Here is a 10,268-nt window from a genome sequence, read left to right as displayed (position 1 = left end):
GCTAGTGAGTTCAGTGAACTCGGCCAGATATAGGACTCTGTTTGAGGCAGGTGGTATAGCCTAGCATGTCCCCCTTTTCTGTCATCCATGCAAACTCAGAGACAGTAATAACTCCCACAGGTAATAGCGAGGATCTGGGAAGGGGTGGCTTGCTTCTCTTTGCCTATGTCCCATAGAGGAACCATACACAGCAGTGCAATGACAGTCACAGCGTCCCACAGATGAAAGCCTGAAGTGAGCAGTAGAAGCTTCTCTTGGCAGCCTTACCCTGAGCTGAGCCAGACCTAGCCAGCTGGAGAGCACTCTTGACAACGCTGCTTGCTCCAAGCCTGGGTCCCAGCCCAATCGCCCCATGACTCAGGCAGTACTGCCTCCGCCTCTTCCCTTGGAACTGGGTCTACATACAGTCTAGACTGTTCTGGAAAGCGATCCCTCTTGACACTGGGCCCAAACGCCCCAGCATGTATCCGCAGAAACTCATTCCAAATATTGGATTCCTGGGCTCAACATAGCTAATAGCAGGAAGAAATCTTTAGAAGACAGGAACACGTTTAGCAGGAGAAAGAAGAGAAAGAAAAATTAGAGATACGCCGTAAGCTTTGAAATGGAATTGATTTGTGTGTCAGAACCTGAAAGACAGGGGTATCTGCCTGATGACCACTTCAAGAAAGAGAGTGTGCATGGTGTAGAATTAAAGGTGTTCCTTCCTTTAAAGACAAAAAGGATCTCCCGGAGCTGAAGTGCATCTGCACTGTGTGTTAACACACTTGACAATGTATGCCTCACTAAGCCTTCAGTAACTAGTCATAAGCCTTGAACCCTTACCTGTCAAATCAGTCAAAAATCTAATGATCTTATTGGAAAGACAAAGAAACCATGACCCAAAGACCACAGTAAACATGTTTAAGAAGACTGATCAAGGGGTTGAGGATTTAGCTCAGTGGTAGAGTGGGTGGGTTCAGTCCTCAGCTCCAAAAAAAAAAAAAAAAAAAAAAAAAAGACATAAATAATGGCTGACTTGGAAGGAACTGCAGATTTTCTAGGCTTGAGAACTCTGTGTCCCCTTCATGCCCAAGGCATTGGCACCTCAGATCAATAAAGGCTCATAAAGTAAGGTTGGGTGAATGATAGAGAAAGCTGGAGGGAGGGCTAAAGGGAGTGGAGTAAGAAAAATAGAGAGCCAACAGGGCTTAAGAATTTTCTTAGGTCCTGAGATGATGGAATCTTCGGAATGCATAGCAATAAGAAAGGGGACCAGCATAGCATCCAGAAAGCTGCAGTTCAAATCTAGGAAGACTTAAGATTCAGGTGGAAACAGGTCTCAGAATCTGAACCAGAAAGAGTTCAGAGTGGATTTCAATTTCTCCTGCCTAGCAAAGACTTATTATTATTAAACACCAATAATATTTATATTGTTAATTATTAAATAATAGCTGCTATTATTATTATCATTATTATTTTTATTATTATTCCTCCAGTCCAGCCAACCAGGCTTGCTCACAAGCCTGGGAAGGAGAATAGTTTTCAGAATCAAACACAGTTGAGTTGAGTAAAGCTCACACAGGTTACTGTTTTTCACCTTGGTTAAGTCCTTACAGCATCTGATCAGTGTCTGTCTGGGAAAGTTGTTATGAGATCCTTAGAGAAAGGTGTCTACTACTTGTTCCTTTATAGTCTCATATATCACACTCTATGCTACAGTCTCCTCTTTTCACTCTCTGTTCCTGGAAGATCTTACATCATTTCAAGTCTGACACATACATCAGAGTCTGGCAGAGATGAGGCTCTCTATCTCTCCATTGAGGCACACATAGAGTATGCATGGCTACAGAAGGGATTTAGTGGGGAAAACTGTATAATTTCACTCTGTGGCTGGGCTGAAGGCTCAGCATGTAAAACACTTGCCCTGCTAAATGCGAGGATGGAATGTGGATTCCCAGAGCCCATGTTACAGCCTGGAGGGTGTTGCAGCCCACCTGTAGCTCATAGTAAGGAAGCCGAGTAGCTGAACTAGCTAGCTCTGGGTTCAGGAAGAGGGACCCTGCCTCAGTACACAAGATGGAGAGTGACACGGGAAGACCTCCTATGTCAAGCTTCGTCTCTGCATGTATACCTGCACACACATATATCCTATATACATGTTAATGTGTATATACCACATGTACCTATGTAAAAACAAACAAACAAAAACCCCAATGAAACCAACCTCCTTTCCTACTTACTCCTTCTCTCTGGCCAATCTGTTCAGGTCTTAGCCTCTGACTTACTTTCAGGTGACATAGATAAGGAACACGTCAGGGATCAAAACCAGAATGCCTCTCTTGGAACTTGAAAGTTACAGTAATGGTGGTGCCTTTCTGTTGGGACGAACCTTTCACTTTGGTTCCTATCTCTTGAGTCTTGAGTGGAGGAGTGGTTGCTCTATGGTAGGATGGGAAGGCACTGTTATTTGTATAGTAAAAATGAGTAAGTGAGTGCAGGAGAAGTCGTTAGAAGTCCAAGGTTGTATACTTCCTAATGATGAAATCATAACCTGTTGCAAAGCTACCTGACTCCCCACTCCATATCTCCTTTGAACTACATTTTTCCAAGATAATGAAAGCAAATGAGGCTAAAACAAGGACAGAAGAAATTCATCCATTTCTGGGGAATGAGTTGTTGTTCTGGCATCTAGGAGGAGAGGGCTGCACGGCCTACACTTCCTGCTTGTTTGGGAGACAGACCTTCCATCCTCAGAAGGAGAGTGGGCTCTGCTCATCCACCACGGGAGCTGATTCACTGCAAGCCCGACTGTTTGATCAGGAAGAATGGCGTGGGTGGTCGTGTCCCAGACAGAAGACACTTGGCCAGATGGAGACGCGCCTGTACACTTGGATCTGCTGCAGACTTGGATCTGCTCAGCGTGTTTCCGGATCCTGAGGCTGCTCTCTTGATTGAACACACTGTCACACTGCCGAGGTGGTGGCAGCCTGGAGCCCTGAGTTGCAGGAGTTCTTGGATCCCTGAAGTAGGGACATGGTGAAGGGTGACCAGAGGCCATAGCCAATTGTGTTGAGAAACACAGAAGACCTTGCTTGGACGAAGAGATTTGGACAGCGAGAACAGTGGGCAATGATGCTATTTATACAACACCCATCTGGTGAGTATTCTGGGTGCTTCCTCAGGCACACACTGAAACACAGCAGCTTCTCAGGCTAAGGACTCTGTCTGCCAGTGATGAGCAGCCTAGAAGAGTATGCTGTCCAGAAGTACCTAACTATCTGGAGGGCCATCTGTCACAGACCTCTTTTTCTTCCTCATAATGTCCATCCTTGTCACCTAGCTCTGCGCTAGGTGATTCTGATATCCAAAGCGATCTTGCTGAATAGCTGTCTGCAGTCAGTACACACATGAGATGGTACCCACGAAGATGAAGGAACTTACTCAAGGGGCCTGGGATACTCTGGCTAGCTGAGCCAACTAAAGTCTCTGCCAGCTTTACATAGGTGGTAGGCGCTGTGCTTCTGATCTCACAGCCCAGGCAGGTTCGTGCTGTGCCTCATACTCTTTGCCTTTGTCCTCTTTTCTTCCTGGAGGGAAAAATATCCTAAAAGTCATCTTCCCAGAGAGCCAAGAAGACTGCTGCTCTCATTGGCTCACACAGAGTTGCTATGTCGCTTCAGTTCCCTGGAATTTGCAGGCAAATGCTACCCTCTTGGTTTTGGCAAAGCTAGAAGCACATGCCATATTTACAATGGCTGACTAGAGTATTGAGAAATGGGCCCACCTCCTCCTGCCACCTCCAACTTCCTCTACTCTCTTTCTGTCTATCCACTCTTCCTTTGAGTACATCCGGGCCTGGCCCACAGCTACACAGCCACAGCCAAAGGAACAACACATCTAGCTCTTCTGTGCTTCTTTGGAAGTCCTGTGGGAGTCTGTCAGGGTGTGGTGGAAACACCTAAAATGTTGTCTGTCAAAGTTAGCCTGGTACCCTGCCAGTGGTAAAAAGAAAATAGGGTCAGTAAGTACAAGATCTCAGGGCTCTTTGAAAGCTTTTCTCCAAGCTAATGGAGGGGAGAATATTGGAGATCTCAGACCTAGCTAAATCTGGAGGGATCCCAGAAAATTCAGCACAATTTAGCTTTTCTGTAAGCAAACAGGAAGCGAAGCTAGGAACAAATACAGAGGGGAGAAACAAATAGAGGCATCCATCATTTCCTGCCTTCTTAGAGGGGACGAGTCTCTCCTGTGTACAGTGCTCTGGAGTAGACAGAGGGACAATGTAGTTAGTTCAGACTTCTCATGGAACAGGCTGTGACTCTGCAAATTGTTTCTCTTTCTGGGCCTAAAAAACATTCCTTGACATTCTAAATTCCTACCCAGGTCTTTTGTGATAGCCAATTTTAACTGTCAAATTGATTAGATTGAAAAATGTCAAGGACACTAAAAGGTACATCTTTGGGTGTGTCCACAAAGATATTTCCAGGGCAGACCCTCCCCTCCCCACCTTAAATGTATGGGCACCTTCATGTGTGTGGACTTGTGATTGAATAAGTAGGAGAGTGGGACAAAATGATGAGTGCTGGCATTACCTGGTCTTGCTTCCGAACCCATTAAGATTCAGTCCATCAAGAGGAATCCCAGGTCTCTGTTCCCTCATGGGTAGAAATAACCTCTTTAGTTATGAACCAAAAGGAATCTTTCTCCCATTTCATTGTTTCTCTCAGGTGCTTTATCTCAAGAAAGAGAAAAGAAGTAGAGACACACACTACAGACCAGTGCATTCTTGCCCCATAATTCTTAGTTAACAATAGCGGGGCCCAGTGCATAGTCCTGTGAGGTGAAAGTGGCAGAGTCTCTGTCTGCAGGTTTCCTCTCTACTTCCATGCAGGATCTGAGGTGAAAAGCCTCACAGATTTCCACTCCACCATTAGACCTCTGTTTTCTTAGAACACAAATGTGGATTAAGAAGAGCATCGTTGGCCATTGATCGCTTTGAGCCATCAGCACCGATAAGTGGGCTAAGTAGGTGAGTGGATGGTGGTACAAGAGAAGAAGGAGGGGAAGGAGAGAATAGGTGAGGAGGTAGAAGATGAACTGCTATGCGTGTGTGCAAAGTCTTCAGTCAAGTCTCTCAGCAGGACCAGCTTGCATCACGAAGAAGAATTACATTATTTAGTGGAGTTTGTGCACTAAAGTAGTAATGACTGTCAAGGGAGAGAGTGCTAGTTCTGGATCTACCACTAACTGACACATACCTTCCCATTTTCTGGCCTTCTACAAAATGAGGGGTGTATAATGTCTTTGCAATGATTGTCTTGTACAGGAGTGTTCTGTTTATTTCTGCTGGTACCATGCAGAAAAACACGTAACTACTTAGTATGCTTAGGTTGGTTGAAGAGAGAATTAAAGAAGGAAAGAAACAATGAAAGAAGGGAGGGAGGGAAGGAGAAAGAAGGGAAGGAAGGAATCAGTAGTTTCTGAAGAACAGCATAGGGAAGGTGAATATAAAAGATGCTAAGGAGAAGGAGAGAAAAGCAAAGAAGAAACCAAGGCCTGAGACAAAAGAGAAGCATGAAACCAGAGAGGCAGATCACTGTGCCACTTGGATGCGTTTCTAGGCAGCTGCCACCCTGCTACCCCTGGCACAGATTCCCATCCCCATAGTGATATGGTGTGGTGACTTCCTGTGAGGAGAAGCTCCTGTGACTGGAGCTGATCACATGCACTGCCTGTCTTTCTGCACACTCACTGCTGTCTCTGTAGAACACTGGAAGTAGAATAATTAACACTTGTTCTCTTGCCAGTGATGTACCAGAAGAAATGGGCCCTGGAACCTATGGCTGACTGATGGATCGCTGGCCTGCTGTGCTCCCTGAGGGCTCACCCATGCATCCCCACTTCTTGGCAACATAGAAGAACATGGAGGCATTCTGGAAGTGGGTTCTCTAAGCATGGGTCTCATAAACAAACAAACAAACAAACAGAACAAAGAGATCAAATGAATCCAGGAGCAAAGCTCTTTCAGCATCATCATCGATGGATGAACCTCTTTCCCAATGAATGAGTTTCAGCATCACACTAAGTCAATGTAAACCCCCTGGCACTTCTTCACATAAAAGATTTTAAATTTTCTGATCCTCCTTTATTTTTACAAACAAGAGATGATGGTTGCAATATTGCTGAAGTATAATGAGAGTGAGAGGCTTATCCTGTGCTTGTTTCTTAGGGTCTGCTCCCTGATCCCAGCAGATTGTCAGCAAATGCTGGTTCAATGCATTCCAAGACACACATTACTAGACCATCATCAGTTTTAATTGAATAAAAAAGGCTGGGCTAGGGAAACAGTTCAGTTAGAAAGGCAAGCTTGAGGAACTAAAACAGATTCCTAGGTGCCATATAAAATAATCCCACCATGATGGCATTCTCCTATTATCCTGCTGCTGAGAGACAGAGTCATGCATTGATCCCTATGGTCAACCTAGCCTTCTTGGCAATTCTAGGCCAATGAGAAAGCCTGGCTCATTGACAAAGTAGGTGGTGCCTGAGGACAACCAATGTTTTCTCCTGGCCTCTGAACATATGTGTGTGTACATGTGTGAACATGAACACACACACATATGTATGTATATGTATATGTATATGTATATGTGTATGTGTATGTGTATGTGTATGTGTATGTGTATGTGTATGTGTATGTGTATATGTATATGTATATGTATATGTATATGTATATGTATATGTGTATGTGTATATGTATATGTATATGTATATGTATATGTATATGTATATGTATATATATACAAGTTTTATATACCAGTCAGAAAGAAGTAGAAACAACCAGCATCAGGAAGTTGCCATGACATTGGTTCAATGAGGGCAGCAAAGGTCTTCCTCTTTACCTTCTATTTTCTATTAACTTGTGCTCACTTAGCTTTGATGCTAGCTCAGCTGGGCAAATTTCCTTCCTCTAGAGCAGTGATTCTCAATCTGTGGGTCACAACCCCTTTGGGGTCGAGGGTCAGATATTTTGCATTACAATTCATAGCAGTAACAAAATTACAGTTATGAAGTAGAAGCAGAACTAATTTTATGGTTGGGAGTCACCACAACATGAGGAACTGTATTACCAGGTTGCAGCATTAGGTCCATTGAGAACCTCTGCTCTAGAGAGATGCTTGTGGGGGAACTATGGTACCCTTGGCATTGTTATGTATAGCTTTTGCTGTAAATCTTTGAGCTTCAGCCTAATCATCTTAAAGTGGAGTTTTTACTCTCTTCTGCACAACTTCTGTTTCCTCCCTCAAACTTGGAAAAGTATTTTTGTATTCTTCTATTTCCTGCCTTTTCTTACCACGTTTTCTAAGGAGAATCAGCTGTTCATACCATCTGGTCATAGTCTTATGGCTTAAAGCAGAATGTTTGGTGATACAAAATGGGGTGATTTTCACTGCAGGTACACAGCCACAGATGAAGAAACTTCCAGACTCCTTATGTCATCTTGTTGAGTTAAGTTGCTACTGAGTGAATGGCAGTTGATTGCAGGGCTTGCCATAGGACTATTGACATAGATGTAAACACATCTACAGTTACTCAGGCAGACAGCATGAAACAAACCAGAAGTAAGAGAGGTCAAACTTCTAATTCCATCTTTATTACTAACTTGCTGGGTGGTGGTCAAATAATTACATAATTCTATAAAGCAGACTGTATTATTCTAATTTATAGACAACAAGTCTGAGGTATGGCATTGCTAGTCTTTGCTCTGTTCACCACATGATTATTGTCTTGGGCAGAAAATGGTCACATTTATTTCTGCTGGTCTCCAACTCCAAGCTTAGGTTTGAAGGGAAGGCCATTCGCATGGTTGTATTTTAGTCAATGTTATTGTGATTTGGATGTGAAATCTCCCCCACAGGATCATATATTCCCCATGTGAGTAGTGCTGTTATGAAGATTGTAGAGCCTTTTAGACACAAGGATTAGGCTCATAGGGGTGGAGCTAGGTGGTGATAACCTGGACTTGGGTTAAACCTAAGATCTCTACTTTCTGATCCACCAAGATTTGCAAAAGATTCACACCCCTGCTTCTAGAGACAGGAGGTAAATTCACCACTCCTACCTTGCCAGACCTGGTAGATTCTACTCCCTGAACCATGAGACAGTGACTCCTTCCTGTGAGTCACAACTACACTGTGGAGAGATACTGAAGAACTCTATTAGGTAACCTGTATATGAAGAACTTCTCAAGAGTTAGCCACTAAATGGGAGGTTTACAAGATAAGAGGTAATTAGGGGAAGAGCCTGGGGATGTTAATTGTGGAAGTGGGATTTGCAGGCAAAGGCTGTGAGTTTAGTGTTCGAAGAGAGGGAGTACAGTATCATGCATTCATGGTTGAACATTCATGGAAGAGGGAGAGGGAGATATCAACAAAATTGCAAGTGTCTGTGTGGGCTTTATAGACAAACTAAAATGAAGGAATATTGGGAGGTGACTATCTCCTGACTGTGAATAATATTTCTATTTTCCAGAGACGGTGTTAAGAAAAGATTTGTAGGAATCAGAGGAAAACAGAAAACTGCTTAAGGAATGAAGCATAAGAATAGATTAGGGATAACAAGCTTGGGTGAGGTCAGTACAGACTGAAGATTGGGAAGGTTCTAGTTGTATCTCAAACAGACTCATACAGGCTCATCAATGTGCGGGATAGCATCCTTCTAACAATCTCAGTGGTGAAATTTTAAAAGTTGGAAACAGTAGCTAAAAGGTGGCCTGAAGAAGCAGAAGCATGGAAGAGGAGACAGAGGAGGTACTGAACGAGGAAAAGGAATGAGTAACTGTGTCAAAAGACACTGAGTGATCCAACCCAGTCAAGAGCAGGGGAAAGGAGGGGGTTCAATGAAGGAGTGGGCATGAGGATTGAGGGATATTTCCTACTGAGTTAGTGTGTGCTGTAGAAGGCCAGTCAATGTGTGAACCATGAGAAAGGTGTTGACCAAGAGGAAGCAGGTGGGCTGCTGGACATCTCATTCTATACAATGCAAGACTTGGGATCTATCCTCAGAACCCACACAGAAAGGGAAAAATGGTAGGAGAAAATCCAGGGATGGCAGTACTCATCTGTAATCATAGCACTGGAGAGATGAACAGTGGCGGATCCCTAGGGTCACAGGATCTCAGTTTAGCCTTCCTAAATAGCTCTAGTCTACTGAGAGACCCTGTCTCAAAAGAAGGAAGAAGGAAGAAGGAAGAAGGAACTTGGTAGATAATGACACTCTTTTAACTTCCATATGTAAACACATATAGTAAGAGAGACAGACACACAGGCCCGCGTGCGCGCGCACGCACACGCACACACACACACACACACACACACACACACACACACACACACACACACACACGGAGCTGCTGTGAGTAGATTGGATGGGTGCATGGATGGATGGATAGTCTCCTTACAGGGAAGTCCCCCTCTCAGATCGTTGATTCAGTTCTTCCCAGGAATCCTTCAGCTGAAGTACCCAAGCCTCCTCCACTGCCTTCCTTTGTGAGAAGCTCCTATTGTTTGAAGTAACAGTTCAGGGTTGGGTGTTGGAACAAAGCTCACTGAGGAACTGTTTGCTCTCAGGTGTTGGCGAAATGGGAGTATCACACACTTCCTGGATCTTTTTAGCTTCAAGAGCACATCAGTGAACCCCCAGCATCCTAATGAGTTACAGGCTCCTGAGATTATGTGAAAAGTGCGTAATGAAAGAATCTGAGTTGAAGTGATTTATGACCAGCGAATAGCTAGAGACAGTTTCAAATCCCCCTAGGGATTTGCAGAGCTTAGCCATCATCTCCTGGTTGAGGCCCGCCCTTTGTTTGTAAGGTTTCTCCAGTTATGAAAAGTAGCCTCCATGCAGGCAGAATCTCACCCGACATGAATTTTATCAAGTCCTCTCAATTATTAGTTTATAATCTGCTTTCCTGGAGGGAGGTTTGGGAAACAATATTAAGAGGCCGAACAGGAGGAGTCCATTGGGAAAGAACTTCAGTACTATTCTCCGGGGACTCTGGTTCATTCCCACGGCAGATTCCATCTTTGAAATGTCTATGCAAAACCCCCTCCCACCCTACTTGAAGTTTCACAGCTGTGAGACACACGGACTTTGAAGGGCGGAAAGACAAGAAGAATTTTTTTTCTCCCTTCACGGTCCTATTTAACAGTTAGTTCCCAAGTGGTATTAATAAACACTGAACATCAAAAAGTTAACTTGACATTTCTATATCCTCCCCATTGTCT

At 44.0% G+C, this 10,268-nt stretch overlaps 1 long non-coding RNA gene across 1 annotated transcript; it reads left to right on the top strand.

Moving 5' to 3' along the window:
• The first annotated feature begins 2,301 nt into the window (after positions 1–2,301).
• LOC120103518 (uncharacterized) lies at positions 2,302–6,116 on the top strand. The gene is made up of 2 exons (XR_005505817.2): positions 2,302–3,139; positions 5,790–6,116. It is a non-coding gene; the product is annotated as an uncharacterized LOC120103518 (long non-coding RNA).
• The last annotated feature ends 4,152 nt before the right edge of the window (positions 6,117–10,268 follow it).

This window comes from Rattus norvegicus, chromosome 6, assembly GCF_036323735.1.
Source record: "Rattus norvegicus strain BN/NHsdMcwi chromosome 6, GRCr8, whole genome shotgun sequence".
Taxonomy (NCBI): domain Eukaryota; kingdom Metazoa; phylum Chordata; class Mammalia; order Rodentia; family Muridae; genus Rattus; species Rattus norvegicus.
Note: the sequence above shows the minus strand (reverse complement) of the source record. Positions and strands in the feature narration are given on the sequence as shown.